The sequence below is a fragment of the Monodelphis domestica genome, chromosome 2 (assembly GCF_027887165.1).
Source record: "Monodelphis domestica isolate mMonDom1 chromosome 2, mMonDom1.pri, whole genome shotgun sequence".
NCBI classification, from domain to species: domain Eukaryota; kingdom Metazoa; phylum Chordata; class Mammalia; order Didelphimorphia; family Didelphidae; genus Monodelphis; species Monodelphis domestica.
In genome coordinates, this window is record NC_077228.1 from 80621845 (window position 1) to 80638564 (window position 16720).

Sequence of the window (16720 nt, forward strand, 5' to 3'; positions counted from 1 at the left end):
GCTTATTTCCCCTGGATTTCCTAAGTCGTGACTAAGTTATCTACAGTTAGGCATAGTTTTATTCTTTGCCTATCTTTTATGACTGATTTCTTTCTCATTTCTAGAACTTTGTCAAATAAAGGGAAAAGAGGCATCCTTGCTTTACTCTTTTATTTACTGGGAAAACTTCAAGTATTTCCCATTTACATATAATGCCAACTTTTCAGTGTTTGGTACTTTTTTCTCATGAAATATTTCTTTCAGTTCCTTTTTATAATTATTTCCTCTGAATTCTTAGTTATGTTGGCTTACAAAATTATAAAAAGCAATTTCCAATAATTCTCTTATCCTCTGTGTACTGAAATTTATTATTCATTGGTACTTTCACTTATTTTTACATTTCAATGTTCAGACTAACCTTCATGTATTTGATATCTCTACATTATCTCTCACATCTGTCACCACTGTAGTAGAGCTCTCATCACTTCAATAGCCTCCTGCTCTTCCTGCCTCCATTCTTTCTCTGGTCTAATCTGCAGTTTAGATTGGTAATATTGTTTCTCTGATCAGAATTCTCAATGGTTCTCTCTTTCTTCCTGAATGATGTTCATACTCTGCCTAGGATTCTGACCTTTCCCTTCTGGCCATCCTCTTTCCAGCTTTGTTGTGCTGCTTCCCATTAGGCACTTGACACTCCCTATAAACTAACCCACTCTCTCTCCTGTGGATAGCCCTCTAATTCCCAGCTTTTTTGGTTTTTGTTTATGTTTTCTTCTATTCCTGGAAAACATTTATGTTTTTTGTTTAGCAAATGTTTATCCTTTTAAAAAACTTATGACAAGTTCCCTTTTTTCAGTGTCTTCTGATCCTTGTATAACTTTTTGTTTTGTTTTGTTTTGTATCTCCCATGAACCAAAATAAGCTTTTATTTTTATTTTTAGGTCATTTCTGTATGTGCCATTCCCTTTCTCCTAACCCCACCCTACCAGACTGTAAGCACCAAGAGGACAGGGGCCATGTCTTATTTGAAGAATTTTTGTTACCTCAGGACTTTAAGCACAGTTCTTTGCTCATTGACTCATAATTTTTTTTTTAGTTGAATAGCAATCTGTTATAGTGGTATAAATCCATAGTAATATATCTTTTGTTTTTAATTTTTTTAATGAAATTTTCAACCCTCAACAAAATTAAATGTTTCCATATACAGGGGGTGGGGGATAAAAGATTACATGTGAAACCATTAGCCTACCATAGAAAGGTGATTTTTTTTTTTTGAATCTGCATCTTTAACATGTTGATACCAATACTTCCCTCTGCTTGTCTGGGACATGCCTTCAAACTTCTGCTATCTTCTGTGGTATTTTTTATGTATTTAATTGACATTTCTTCTTTTTTTGTTTTACCATGACTAACTGTTATAAAGAATAGAACACCACACCCTAAAATTGCTGAAGAGACCTGAGTTCAAATTCAATCATTGGTACTAATGAGCTGTGTTTACCATTTAGCTTTTGTCTCAGTTCCCTTATCTCAAAAATAGGGATGATGATGATAATAATAATAGCATTTGTTTCTCAGGGTTATCAAATGGCAAAATATTTGTGTTTTCCAAACCTTACAGTGCTATATAAAATGCTAGCTATTAGTAGCTATTACTGTGCCCCTCCTCCCTCCAGTAAGATTTAAATTTGGTTTGCCTGAATATGAGAGTTATAAAAGTGAGATTGTGGTTCCGTTTACGAAATATTGGCCCATAAGTCATAAAAAATTAGCAGCTTTTCTTTTACAATATGGTAGAGATATTGAAAATGGGAAATGTAGGAAGGAGATAGAGCCTTGTCTAGCCTACCACCCTAAGTGCTGCTCTGGTGAAGTTTGGCTCAGCCCCCAGCAGGGGCTCCCTCAAGTCTTGATCTCTACATGGAAGTCCTGGTGGTGTCTTCCAGGAGTCCACCAATTCAAGTCTCTTTCTTCAGTCATTCACTTAGCAAACCACTCCAGAACTCACCCTGAAGAGAGTGTCCCACTGAAGCACCAACTGAGAGAGGATCTTCTCCCCAAAGAACCAAGGAAGTCAAGAGTGAATCTTGTCCTTTGGTCTCGACTTTTATACTCCTCTTTCCATGTCCCTTCTTGTCTCTTTCCCACTTCACAGGAACCAATCACAGCTTCCCAATTTGCCTAGCACTGCCGGGGGTGGGGGTGGGGTGGGGGGGTGCTGCTTTTGTGTCCTTTGGGGGTGTGAACTAGTAAGTGACTTGTGAGCTCTCTTACTTAATGGTTAGCTAGGTACTAAGTAGGGATACTTTAAGTTCTTGATTTGATTAACTAAAAATAGAGGGAGAGTTAATTCTATCTTCACACTCCAAAACAAAACAAAAAACCACACTTCAATTCTTCCTGATATAAAAGCCCTCCTTGCTAAAAAAAAAAAAGCTCAGGAATTTAGGCTTAGTGTTCCCCCAGATCATTGTATTATGCAAAATAAAGAGCAATTAAAACTACAGCACTTAAGGGAAGGGGAAAATGTGATTAGGACAACTTAAATGTTGTCAGTGACACATTGGAAAACAAGATATAAAGACTTAAAAAAGCAGCACAATTTTACATATATTAGATTAAAAATGCATTAAGTGCTACAATAAAGTAATAGGCTATACTAGCCTTGGCTCTTGCTTAGCTTAGACCTAGACTACACAAGCTAGTTGAGAAGGTTCCAAATTTGGACCTCTGGCTAGGTTGGAAGTAGGTAGAGATGGTAACGACCTTGACAAAGGCCTAAAGTTTGCTTATGGAAGTGGGCATTGGAAGAATTATGGCCTGGGGTTATTGTGAAGTAGTACACTTTTCTTCATATTCCCTGGTTTGTTTTTTTGGGTTCATTCATTAATTTATTTTAAGGAAGAGATCATGCCACTGCAAATTGGAAATTAAGAGTTTTACTCAAAATGTTCTTTAATATGTCAGTTGAGTTGGGGAAATGTTCAGTTTTTTGAAACATGGCAGAACTGACTGTAGTTAAGAAAAACATTTATATTATTTGATCATGCTGATACTTTGAAAGACTACTACCCAATGTAGTGGCTGACTGATTCCAGAAGAATAATGACATATGCTTTCCATCTTTTGGTGAAGTGACAGATAGTAGTTATAGAATGAGACACATTTTCAGTTGCAATTGTTAAACAGTTAAGAATATTCATTCATTCATTCATTCATTCATTCATTCATTCATTCATTCATTCATTCATTCTACACCCTTGCCTTTTGTCTTAGAATTGATACAAATGATTCAACTCCAAAGCAGAAGAGTAGTCTGAGCAAGTGACTTGCTCAGGGTCACATAGCTAGGAAATGTCTGAGACTAGATTTAAATTCAAGACCTCCTTCTCCAGGCCTGACTCTACCCATCAAGCTATCTAGGTTCCCTTACTAGTAAAGAATATTCCAGGAGAAGCAGTGTAAAAGGTATTGTCACAAAGACACATAATAAGAAGAGGATATTCATTAGCCATATATCAAGAGCAAGAGTTTAACTTTTGTTTTCCATTGGTACATATACAGGGTCAAGAGATATATATACTAAGGGTTCTGGCATGTTGAGTGGATCCCTTATTGAAGAAATTACAATAGGACAAGAACGAGTCACATAGGATAAGAAATAATGGATTGCTTACAATAATATCTGTTGGCATTTGTTTTGTGCTTTTAAACAAAGTGCTTTACAAATATGATCTCATTTTGTCCTCACAACTCTGGGATGTCAGTACTATTATTATCTCTTTTTTATAGATGAGGGAACTGAAGTAGTCAGAAGTTAAATGATTTGTCCAGGGTCCAATAGCTAGTTTGTATCGGAGGCAGGATTTGAACTTCTGGTCTTGTTGTCTATGTGTACACTTGGATTAGAGTAAATGTATCATTGAGGGCCTAAATCTATGAAATATAGAAACTATCAAAAGTGCTACATCCTTATATGGTAGATTGGTGCTCTATAGAGATGTCTTTGTTATGGTAAATCATTTGTGAAAATTCTATCTTCTAGAATAATTGAGTTGCCTTACAAATCTTGTTTTCTTTTATTTGTACCTCATGCCAAGGCCTGGGAGAGTCAGGTTAACAGGACAAGGAATAAGTCTTTTTCATTCTTTACACATATGTAGTTTAAATACTGGAAGAAAGTTTGGCTGTTAACATTGTGAGTGTTCTAAATCAGTCCAAGACAACATAAAGGGATAAAGGAATATAGAACTATGCATATTGCTGTATGCCTTTCCTTTGGAAGGGACATTCATTTGCATTATCAAAATTTAGATTTGTTTGAGTCAACTTTTATTCATACCTAAAAACTTTTTCAGAATGTTATTTAAATAGTCTTTCTAATAAGGGGTCCACCCAACATGCCAAAAACTTATAAACTAATACAAATTTTTTAGACGACTTTGAAATATTTTATTACATTTTCTTTATTTTTAGATTTTTATTTTATTTTCAGTTCCAGATTCTTTCCTTTACCTACCCTCTCCCCACTCACTTGAACAGGCAAGAAGTAAGAAATCCATCATAAGTGTCATGAAAAACAAATTTCTCCACACACACACACTCTTTTTTCCCCCTTTTTTATTAAACCCTTACCTTCTGTCTTGGAATCAATATGGTATATTGGTAAGGGCTAGGCAATGGGGGTTAAGTGACTTGCCCAGGGTCACACAGCTAGGAAGTATTTGAGGCCAGATCTAAACTCAGAACCTCTAATCTTTAGGCCTGACTCAATGCATTGAGCCACCCAGCTGCACTCTTTCTAAAAAGAAAAACATTGGGAAAAGGAGGAGGAAAAAAATACACTTCAATATTCACTTTGCAGTGCATTCTGATATCCATCAATTCTCTGTCTGGACGGGGCTAGCACTTTTTATCATTCATCTTTCACAGATATAGTGGGTCATTGTATTGATCAATTACAAAATCTTTTACAGTTCATTATGTTTCTAATATTGCTATTTACAAATGGTTCTGCTCAATTTACTTTGCCTTTGTTCTTATTAGTCTTCCTAGTTTTTTCTAAAACCATTCATTTTTCTTTTACAGCACAAGAGTACTCCCATCAATTTCATATGCTTGTTTAGCCATTCTCTATTTGATGGTCATCCCTCAGTTATTTGCCACCTCAAAAAATCTGCCATAAATAATTTTTTTAACCCTTACTTTATGTTTTAGAAACAACTCTTTAAGACAGAAGGACAAAAGTTAGGCTATTGGGATTATTTCCCTTGCCCATTTCCCTTACCCAGGGAAATATCAGGTCAGATTTGAACCCCAGTCCTCTTTGACTACATTCCTGGAGATCTATCCACTGTGCTACCTAGCTGCCCTTCTAAATATTTTTATATAGATGGATCTTCTTCCTTTTTCATTGATTTCATTGGATATAGACCTAGTCTTGATATTGCTGGGTCAAAGTTTAATAACTTTTTAGGTATAGTTCCAATTGTTTTCCAGAATGGTAAGACTAGTTCACAGCTCCATCAGTAAGTGTACCTATTTACCCATTACCCCTTCTAGCTTTTTTTCATTTCCTTTTTCTTCATCTTAACCAATCTCATGAGTATGTTGTAGTACCTTAGAGCTGTTCTAATTTGCACTTCTCCAGTTATTTGTGCTTTAGAGCATTTTTAAAAACCCTTTATCCTTTTAGAATTAATACTAAGTATTGGTTCTAAGGCAAAAGAGCAGAAAGGGCTAGGCAACTGAGATTAAGTAACTTATCCAGGGTCACACAGGAAGTGTCTTAAAAGTCAGATTTGAACCCAGGCCCTTCCAATTCCAGCCTTACTTTTTATCCACTGAACACCCTGCTCCCAGAGCATTTTTCATATGATTATTGATTGCATTGATTTCTTCCTCTGAAAATGTGTTTGACCTCTCTTGACCAGTTATGATTTGTGAACTCTCACAAATTTGGCTTAGTTTTTCTATATATTTGAGAAATGAGATTGCAAATATTTGTTTTCTACTTTTCTTCTAATTTTAGATGGACTGGGTTTTTTTTTTTGTGCAAAAACTTTTTAATTTTATGCAACCACAATTATCCATTTTACCTCTTATGAACCCATCTCTTTTTTGATCATGAACTCTTTATCTACAAATCTGATAGGTAATTTATTCCAGGCTTTACTAAATTGCTTATGATATTACTCTTTATGTCTATATCATTTACCTTTTTTGAGCTTATCTTGGTATATGGTGTGAGATATAGTCTGTATCCAATTTTCTTGGCTATATTTTCAAAAAATCCTTCTAAATATCTTTTATAATATATATTTTTTTATTTTGAAGTTAACCAAAGACATGACTCTTCTCTTTTAAAACTACTCGTTCCAGATCTATTTCAAATTAGGTAAGATTAATGAGAAAGCAATTATTTAAATATATCTAGTCAATTATAAAATGGATTTGAAGTTATTCATTGGAATATCTAAAAAAGACATCTCTTGAATTCCTTATTTCTGCCATACTCTCTTCTTTAATATTAAGATAAATATTAGTCTCTGTTCCCATTATAGTTAAATGGCATGAGACTAAGAATGTAAATAGGTCTAAGAAAGAAGAAACAACATGAATAATTTTCTCCTTTTTTAAAGGTGGTAGTGTAAAGTCCACTATTATCTGGTGGAGTTAAGAGCTATTGTTCTGAACATTTCTCCTACATCTATGTGTATGCATTTTAACCTGGCTTTTATGGTTGCTAAGGTATATTTCATGACATAAGAAAAAAATTTGTGGGACTTAAAAAACAGTTTTTTTGGAGGTTTGTTAGCACTTATGTTGTCTGTTTTGCTCTTGATTTGTAGATGTCATTTTAACTCAATTAACCTCATTGAATGTGAAGTAAAAACTGGATATTTGTAGAACATGAAGAAACAGCATATACTCTTCCACTTTGCCATTATGCATATATCTTATAAATAAAATTGCTAGCTTATAAACAATAATTGTCTCATCTGGTTGCAAAGTATAAATGCCCCCTTTAAAAGATTTACGATGACTAATCAACATCATTAGATATAACAGTATCCAGCAAGACTTAATTTAATAGAATTGTTTTCACATGTACACTTGAAAGTTGCTTTGGCACATGACAAAATTAGTTTTTCTGCAGTAGTATGAGCTTCATTTTTTGCAGCTTGATAATTTATTAAATATAAAGTTTCATTTACCTTTCTGCTTTTTTATTTATCAGCAGAAATAAGTGAGTCAACATTTTCAAAAATCCTTTTTACTTTTAAAAATCAACGGGCTTATTATCAACATAGTTTTCACATTTTGATACTAAATGCTAAGGTTAGAAGAAAAAGTTTTAAACTACTATTTGCAAGTACTCCACAAGTTATGCACTATAGTTGTGGATTTAATATATCTTTCATTATATTCTCTTATTTCATCGTCCACCATCAAACAACTTTGTTATTGTAATGTCCTAATGAATGGCTTTTGGTAACTTTCTTATCACAGTAAACTTGATCTCAATTAATATTTTAATAATGTTTTAATAACATTAACACATTTTCAGCAATCTTTTTTGCTTCCAGTCTCGTTATTCAGTGAACCATTGATAATTTAAAAAAATATTTCTTCAAAATTTTCATTTTAATTTAAATATTCATTAAATACTACACAAGTATTATTAATGTAAATATATATTACTCTAAGTTACTTCGTTTTTACAGTAGACAGGCATCATGATACTCACATCTACTATGTTCTCCTAATAGCGTAACCAAGTTCTGAAAGATAGAACCATTAAACCAATAAAAAATGACCAGCTAGATATAAAATATTTGCTTTTCTACTGATTAAATGGCAAGTGCTGTATTACTGACTCTATATTAAGCAATAACTGTAAAGTTGAGTTGTATATATTACTGCATTTTTAACAAGGTTTATACAGCTAAACAAACTTTTTAAAGGAAAGAATCTCTTAAAATATAATTTCTCTTCTAAAAATGGTAGATTGGCCAAATTTATTTAAAAAAATATTGGAAGTCTTGAAAAATGTTGCTAACCTGCTCATTTGAAATTGGTGGGGAAATTCAGAAGCTACTAAGTGAAAAATGAGAACTCCATAGGGTTTACTTGCAGGATAGTTCAACCATCTCTAAGAAGACAGTATTTCACTCCATCAAAAGTAAAGTGCAAATGAAGCTTAGAAAGATGCAGGATTTTTGGCTCAGGAAGAAAGCAGATTAAGTTCATTTTTATGCTGATAGTCATAATCTAAAGTGCTTCTTTAGTGGTGGGCCAAAAGACCTATGGTACATCTCAGCTACTTTGTGCTCATGAAACTACATTGATCAATCATATAAGGATATGATTCTGGAGAGATAGGTTGAACACTTCCACTTCCATACTGGGGTGTTTTTTTTTGTTTTGTTTTGTTTTGTTTTTTGTGAAACCCTTACCTTCTGTCTTGGAGTCATTACTATGTATTGGTTCCAAGGCAGAAGACTGGTAAGGGCTAGGCAATGGGAAGGGGGGGGGGGTGTCAAGTGACTTGCCCAGGGTCACACAGCTGGGAAGTGTCTGAGGTCAAATTTGAACCTATGACCTCCCATCTCTAGGCCTGACTCAATCCACTGAGCTACCCAGCTGCCCCCATAGTGTTTTTAACAGATCATCATCAACCATTGTTGAAGCCATTGACTGGGTACCTCATATTGAAGTCAATCCCTTTCTAGCCAAACTTCCAACAGAAGGAGGAGGAGTTTTGAAAGCTTTAGTCTCCTCTTGTGTGGCAAAGCACCTGGTGATGACTGCATTCTAGCAGAGATTGATAGGGTAGTGAGTCCACTGCTCATATAAAAGCTGACTGAAATCTGGCTTATATGGTAGATATTGTCCAGTTCTATAAAGGAAAAGTTAATAGGTTGTCCTGTGACAGTCACAAGGAAGTCTCTCTCTTAGTCACTGCTGGCAAGATTCTTGCCAGAGTTCTCTTTAATAGACTGATTCTTCAACTGAAAGATGGATATCTACCCAAGAGCCTAGAGTGGCTTCACTAAGGGCCAAGGAACAGTCAGTGTGGTGTTTGCTGCCTGACAACTCCAGGAGAAATACTAGCAACAGAACAAAGGTCTACACAATGTTCATTGTTCTGACCAAGGCCTTTAGTACTGCAGTCATGAAGATTTATAGAAGATCATTGCAAAATTTGGTCGCCCAAAGAAGTTCATCAGTGTTGTATGCCATTTTCATGACTGGCATGCTTGCATAGGTCCTGGATAATGGATGATGCTCTTACACTTTCCCAGTTACCAATGCAGTGAAGCAGGGCAGTGTACTTTAAGTATGATGTTTTCAGATACCTGCAATAAGAACTGAAATGACATCAAGATCAGTTAATGCACTGATGGTAAATTATTTAACTTGAAAAGTCTATCAACCAAGGCCAAAGTGGAAAGACACTCGATGTGTAACTTTCTGTTTGATGATTGTGCACTCAGTGTAGCATCTGAGACTGTGAAAGCAACAGAATATGGATTGTTTCTTTGCCACTTGCTAATTTTGGCTTACAGCACCAAGAAAACATGTTCTCTGCCAGCCACCACTGCCCCATCCATATGTGGAACTAATGGTTACAACAAATTGGGGGAAATTCTGAATGCTGTGGATAAGTTCACCTCTCTTGGTGGTATATTTTCTAGGGATGTCCACAAAGATGATGTTGATGCATGCATTGCCAGAGCCAGCACAGTGTTTCAGAGATTTTGAAGGAATGTGTGGGAGAAAAGAGTCTACCTAACTGCTGTGCTGACTTTGTTGTATACCTGTCAAACTTGGATAGTATACCAGCAGGAGGCCAGAAAATTGAACCACTTTGATGTGAATTATCTTAGGAAGATTCTGAAGATCACCTGGCAAGATAAGGTACTGAACCCTGATGTCCTTTCTTGAGCTGAACTGCCAAACATTAAGACTTTATTGAAGAATGCAACTCCAGATGACCAGGCTACATTGTTGGAATGCCAAACATATGTTTGTCTAAAATACTATTTTATGGAAAACTCAAAAAGTGAGTGATCACACAGAGGTCAGAAGAATTGATAGAAGGACACTTTGAAGGTCTCTGAAAAACTGAAACATAGAACCATCCAGCATGGCATACCTGCTTCAAAGAAGGTGCTGTACTCTATGAGCAAAGCAGAATTGTAGTAGTATAAAAGAAATGTAAGATGCCCAAATTTAGTGACATCTCCATCTCAAATGTTTATAAGAGCTATTTGTGCCTGACCTGTGGTAGTCTTTTGAGCTCATATTAGTCTTATTAGCTACAGTTGGACACATTGTACACTGACCTTGACATAATGATGTCATTTTGGTCTTTTTTTAGTACAAAAGACATTAACCTACCAATAAAACTACTGGAAGACTGAAAATCTACCAGATAGAAGAATATAAGCAGAGGATAAGTTTAAATAGAAAACAGCTTTAATGTTGCAACAAGGCAAACATAAGGTTCATTTTTGTGATCATTCACAATGGTTTCAAGATATCTTGTGATTCATATGCCCATTGCATGGAAAAGCAAAGATTCTAACATTGATCATGTGATACATAGCTGATAAGATATGATTACAGGATTAATGGGGAAGGGAGCAGCTGCTAACATTTGAGGATATTCATTAAAATGTTAAGCTACTTGCTAGTAGTGATTATTTATTGTTTTTATGTTTGCAAGCTTAGGTTAGTAGTATTTTACATATAGTAGTTGTTTAACAAATATTCAGTGATGTGTTGATACTAACTTTGCAGAGCATAGAAACTAAGACATTTTTTTCTTGATAATTACCACGTTGTCTTTTGTCTCTGGATTTGGGTAGCTTCATGTCTAGAATATATTTCTTTACTTCTTCCTCATAGGATCCATATTATCACATTCCCATTGGTTAGTGCTCTATCCCTTCCCTGGACTAAACACTAGAGTTTGCTCAGAAGCAGTTAATAAATGCTAAATAGAATTGAATAAAATAGGCCATATTTACTACCATTTTTGAAAAACTTTTACCTTCCTGGAATTTATACCAAGTTATCAGTTACACCGTAGAAGAGCAGTAAGGCATTTGGGGTCAAGCCCAGGCACACAGCTAGGAAATGTCAGGTCAGACTTGAACCCATGACCTCCCTTCTCCAAGCCTGGCTCTCTATCCATTGAACCATCTAACTTCCCCCATATAGCCCATTCTAAATTCTTTTTCTACACTTAAGTATTATTTATCTGCTTTTTTTCCCCACAGACCTTTTAGGACTATCACTATTCCATCAAAATTCGTGTTTCTGGTTTCCAGTATATACATACGTTACCTTGAACTTTACACCAAAAAAGAGTGCACAAGGCAACATCAATAATACCAATTTATATGACTCCAATCTACACAAATCAAGGACAAACTCGGCAATATTAATAGGGAATAAGGCCCTAACAATGGAAATTCAACAGTGGAAGAAGTCAGATTCTATTGACAATAGCTTGATATCCAAAATAAACCATTGATTAATATATGTAAGAATGATTGCCATTCCTCAATAGAGAAATTGGTCAAGGGATATGAACAAACAGTTCTCAAAGAATTGCAAAGTTTTCACAACTATTTGCAAATAAAACAACTCTTAAGATTTCACCTCATATCCTGCAAATTGGCAAAAATGACTCCCCCCAAAATGTAAAAGTCAATATTGGAGGGGTTGTTGAGTGATAAACTCACTAATACATTATTGACAGAGCTGTGAAATGATAGATCCATTTTGGAAAGCAGTTTGGAATTTTACAAGGAAAGTGACTAAATCATTCATCCCTTTTGAAGCCTGATTCCGTTATTGTACTTAAATCCCCCAAGGAAGGCACCAATAAAACAAAAGTTTTGATATTTACCAAAATAACTAGAAGCAACATTTTTTTGTCATAACAAGGAAACAAAGTAGAGGTCCATCAATTAGGGAATGATTAAAACAAAATTATGGTGCTTTAATGTAATGGATTATTACTGCACTGGAAGAAATTATGTGCATGATGAATACAGAGAAGCATTAAAATATATACGAGCTGATACAAAGTAAATAGTCAAGTAAACAATAGACATAGCAACTACAACAATGTAAATGGAAAAACACTACCAAAAAGTCAAAAATAAATGTAACAAGTACAACTTAAATGAATAGACAAGAGAGGACATTCCCTAACCCGCCCCTTCATAGAACTGGGAGGTGGTCCACAGGTGTTACACATTGTACATATTTTTTGTACTTTTTCAATGTATTAATCTTTTGTAAAGAAATTTTTTCTCTTAAAAATACCATGAAGAAGAGAAATACTTCGAATAACTGATGCTGTAAGGAACAGAAGTTGATAAAGACTTTAAAAAAAATAAATTTAACAGTGGGCCATTTTCACCATTTCACAATCAACTGAATAAGATAGAAAATATAAGATCCTATTATGATTATTATCAAAAATATATTAAAAAGGCATTTGGAGATTCTGCATTCAAATGTAGCCTCAGACACTTTGTGGGTATGTGACCCTAGGCAGGTCACTTAACTCTAGTTGTCTACCCCTTACTGCTCTTCTGCTGTGGAACCAGTACTTAGTATTAAAAGTCTAAGATGGAAGATGGGTCTTTAAAAAAAGACATTTGAGTCAGCAGTACAACATGCTGCTTGCTATCTAGGTTCTATTCCATAGAGGCATATGCCATCCATACATCAAAATTATTTAAGATTCCTTATTGTGGCATAGTAAAAATTGTCTTGTTTGGCAGCTCTCATAAACATTAAGTAAAAATCAAAGAGAGATGTATTCTCACCAGAGTTTTTACTACTGTCATGAAAGGCCTCATTAAAGGTTTCTCTGTAGGTGATGATGTAAGTCTTCTAGATGTTCCCATTTGTGGACGACATAACATTTTGCTGATTTGATCAAACTTGAGGCATGACACATAAAAAGGTTCTATATTTACCGAAGAGTATGTACCCCTACAGGAAAGGATTGTTTATTGTCTATTTTGCCATTTTACAGAGTTCGAGGTAAAACCTCAGGATTGTTTTAATTTTCATTTCTCTTATTGGCGATCTGGCAGATTTTTTTTCATGGGGATATCAAGACTGTAGTTTTTCTTTTCAAAACTGTTCATGGCCTTTGTGCTTATCTATTGGATAATGGCTATTATTTTTATTAGAGAAATTTGTTACAAAGATCCTCCCCCCCTCCCCATTTGACCACTTCCCTTGTCCTAGATGTATTAATGCTGTCTGCACTGAAAATTTTCAGTTTCAAGTAAAATTAATCTGTTTTATCTCTTGTTCAGTTAAGACTACATCTCTTGCCTATAGATGTGAGAAGCATGTGATCTCTGTCTCTTCAAACTTTTTAATAGCATGAACTTTAACATTAAGGTTACATATCTATTTAGAAAGTATTGTGGTGTGTGATGTAATACGGTACTGATTTAAGTAAGCCTAATTTCTGCTAGACTGCTGAATTTTCAATTTTCCCAGGAGTTTTTATCAAATGGGAAGTTTTCCCCTGGGTAACTCCTGTCTATCTTCTCAGACATTGCCTTATTGAGTTCTGTTGTTTCTGAATCTCCCATATGTAGTCTTCCATTTCTCTACCTCTTTATTCTTTAACTGGATATTGGTTCCAAGGCACAGAAAAGTGATAAGGACTAGGCAATTAAGGGGTTTAATATAGGAAGTGTCTTAGGGTCAGATTTGAACCCAGGGCCCATTGCTAGGCCTGGCTCTTAATCCACTGACCCACCTAATGCCGCGCCCCCCCCCCCCCCCCAGTACTATATCATTTTGATGACTGCTGCTTTATAATATAGTTTGATGTGTGAAAATGTTAGTCCTCCTTTCTCCTTTTTATCAATTCCCTTGATACTTGTTTTTCCATAAGAATGTTATTATTTTATCAAGCTCTAAAGTATCTCCTTGGTAATTTGATTGACATAACATTAAAAGTGTAAAATACTTTTGGTAGTCTTGTCATTTTTATAGTATTGGCCCTGCCTAACCACAACACTGAATATTGTTCCTGCCATCTAAATTGTTCTTGATTTCATTAAAGTTCTTTGTCATTTAATTTATACAAGCATTTTGTGTGCTTAGAGATACTGATCCCCAGACAATATTGTGTGCATTTTGTAATTAGTTTGAATGGGATTTCCCTTTCTAGTGTTTCTTATGTTTTGATACTATATTATATATGCTTGATTTTTGAGAATTATTTTGCAATCTGTAACTTTACTTAAGTTATTGTGTCTCAATTAATATCTTTAGAATTCCCCTCTTGTTTTATTATTATTATTATTGCTAGCATTTCCAGAGCTATATGGGACCTTTCTTTTTCATAACAATTACTGGTATTGCTATGTCAGTGGGACATGGCAAACAGATGCCTCCAAAGAATTTAAGGTGCCACATGGAAAGCATTGGAGAGATGTGTGATGGATATGAGCTGGCTACAACATGTAATACATCCTGTGGTGGATACTATGGTTGGCTGAAAGTGCCAATATAAGCGAACATAGCAGATAGTTGAATCGTTGGATTACAAAATCAGCAGATAAGGGGCATAACTGCATTACCAGCACCACTACTCTTGCATATTGGGGGCCATTATTATTAAAATAAATAAGGGCTTTCTTAAAGGCAGTTGTGATAACTAAACAACTACAACTGAAGAAAGGTTCACATGGTAACATGAATATGGGGACAAAGAGAGATAAGTCATATACTGGGATGGCTTTTCTTTACCCACTTGGCAGGTGATTTGAAACTTCTAAATTTTTTTCTTCTGGAATTTTCTAATACTTTATGGTTGGAGTATCATACCTAACCCATGTGAAATTATAACCAGCAAAAAGATGAAGTGACTGAGAAAACAAAACATTTCATCCTCAGAGCATTTCCATTTATCAAGCAATTCATGCTGAGTTCCTTATTTAGTTTTGAGGAGGACATCTCATATTTAGTCACATCATAGCATTTAATTACAGTTGGGTTGTATATTTTTCTTGTTGGTTGTGAGCATTTCTTGCTTGAATTAATTCAATTCTGTAGTTATGAACTACTATAACACTATTATTAAAGGCACTTAACATATTTTACCTTCTAATTTGATTATTTATGTAGTATTCTGTCTTCTGCTGTTATGACAGTTGGAGCACCTATTTCAGAAGTGCTTTAGTTGTGGTGGGCATTTGATAAATATTTGTTGAAGGAAGGAAGAAAAGACAGGACAAGACAATGCCATATTGGATTGCAAACTCTTTGAGGGCAGATATTGTGGTGTTTTTCATTTTTGTGTATGTGTTGCATTTCGCAAAGCAAGTAAAATAATAATAACTAACGTGTGGTACTTAAAAGTTACAAAGAATTTTTCTTGATTTTTGCAGTCTTAGTTAAATGTTTGTTATTAATTTGGATCCATATGGACTTAAAGATGTAAGAATTCAAGAACCAGAAGGACTTTAAAAATCTTTTTATTTTAAAAATCTTTCATCAAAAACAGCATTGGGAATACATTAGGGTTAGTTTGCATGAAAGAAACCATTTCCCATTTTTTTCCAAGAATTTAAGCATCTCCCTTAGTCATTCTAACTTTAATTTTGTTTTAAATGCTCTTTTTAAAAAAAAATTAGTTGATTTTGAGTAAATCATCTGAGTTATTGTTGCAACTGGCAGTATTCTTACAGGATGCTACTACTGCTACAAGGATCCTGCTGTGTAACATACACCTTTGTGTAAAATTGAAATTATCAAGGTACCAAGAATTCTGGGGGTGGATTAAAATTGCCAGTTAGACTTAGTATCTATTAGAACAGTGCAAAAACTGTGAAATAATGTAACCATAAAGAACAGAAAGAAGAAAAAAAGACTAGCTTTGGTTCCCACCTGCAATCTCTCACTTTTTTCCTCATCACAATTTTAAAATGCTTTTTTTCCCCCTTAAGATTCTTTAATAATTAATTTGAAGGTGGAGAGTTCATTTGTAATGGGAGGAAAAAATCCAGTGTATTAACAAGACCCATTGCTCACACAATGGCAGACATCTGAAGAGCCAGCCATTTAAGCTAATTTAAGTGTGTGTGTGTGTGTGTCTGTGTGTCTGTGTCTGTGTCTGTGTTTGTGTTGATATCTACCTGTCTTGGATAAATGAATGCTGTGTATATGGAAAATTAGAAATTTGTAAGGGAAAGAATTTAGGCTTGATCAAATTTGGGAAGGCACAAAATGCCTAACTTGCTGCAAAAGCGTTTTATTTTTTGTGTGAATTTTTTCTGATACTGTACGACTAAATAATTGATCTTTAAACAACCAGAATTCAAGGTGAACTAAAAGACAATAGAAAGGTGTCTGGTTAGCTCTAAATAGGTTGCATAGCTGAAAGCTGGTGAAAAAAAATGTACATCAGTAACACGTTGACCATAAAAGTAGGTGATATGTAGTATTGTCATGTAGTAAAATTTGGTGAAAATAGATGGAAAAAACAGGTGAAAAGGATCAGAGATAATTATCACTATTAGAATACAAGGAATATCTCCACATTTATTAAATAGGTTCTTTGTGGAGAATTTAGAAAGTTGAAAAAATTACAGTGTGTGTGAAGATGTGCTGCCTTTATGTTCTTCACTGACAAAGCAAGTATTCATGTTGATATTACAGAACTGCTCTAATATGACTT

The 16720-nt window shown here is 34.7% G+C and overlaps 1 protein-coding gene across 6 annotated transcripts in view; it reads left to right on the top strand.

Annotated features, from left to right (window-relative positions):
- Positions 1 to 16720, top strand: part of SMG7 (SMG7 nonsense mediated mRNA decay factor) — a 130495-nt gene that overhangs the window by 57885 nt on the left and 55890 nt on the right. The gene's annotated exons all lie outside the window — the stretch shown is intronic.